Here is a 1,032-nt window from a genome sequence, read left to right as displayed (position 1 = left end):
CCAAAGAATGACCAGTCTGTCAGACGAAGAAGAGCCGGAGTCAGAGATTTATATAAATAAATAAAGGTTACTGAAGATAGTTTGCAGTTACATCAGCAGAAGCCAGCTTCAACACTCGCCATGACTTCCTAGGCCGCTCTGCTTACAATCACAAATCAATAACAATTTTACTCTCACATAAGGTCATTAACTGCGTCACGCATATAAGTGTTCTAACCTGATTGGATAAAACACAGATAGACTAAGAAAATTTCCACGTGGGGTGCGTGCGTACAATTCTGAACAGTATCTCAAGCATAAACGTCAGACATCCACTAGACTGTTCAGAGCTGACTCCAGACCTATGAAACGGATCCACAATCAAATAGAACACACATACTTAAAGTATAATCTGTTTCTTATCCGAGGCTGAGTGTAGTCTCAGCCGTCTTTATCAAAACTGGTTAAAAACTGGTATAATCTACATTCAGGCAGTTATATCCTTACTACACAAAGTCTATCTTGAATAAAAAGTAGAATCACCTTAAAAGAATTAACCGTAAAAACAGCAAGATCCCTTAAGACATTTTAGATAGTATTAACTCTTAGAAATAACAACGGAGACAGTTGCTTGCGGTCCTCAGCCCTCAGCTCCACTCAAGGTCTCCGTGACCTCTGACTTAGTTTGGTGGCTCCTGAAAAAGTTATAAAGAGACAGGCAAACGCACTGAACGTTCTTATATTAAGCAATGTGTTAACTTATTCATTAGTTAAAATCAATTCAAAGTTAATTACTCATTCAGATAATCAAATAATTATATAAAAATAATGAGAAACAAGATGATGAGGAAAGGATAAACGCTGATTCATGCTGAGATGGATAGGAAGGTAGAAATCCGAATCCTCCACGCTCTACAAAAGTTGGCTTACATGCCCAGACAGGGACTTGAACCCAGGAACGTCAGATGTAAAGTCTGACGCTCTACCATCTGAGTTATCCAGGATCACTGGGTAATTAGCTTAGATTTAAGCGCTTGTGACGTGTCACAGTAG

The sequence above is a fragment of the Danio aesculapii genome, chromosome 4 (assembly GCF_903798145.1).
Source record: "Danio aesculapii chromosome 4, fDanAes4.1, whole genome shotgun sequence".
In the NCBI taxonomy this organism is placed as follows: Eukaryota; Metazoa; Chordata; class Actinopteri; order Cypriniformes; family Danionidae; genus Danio; species Danio aesculapii.
The sequence above is the reverse complement of the archived record's forward strand: the minus strand, read 5'-3'. Positions refer to the sequence as shown.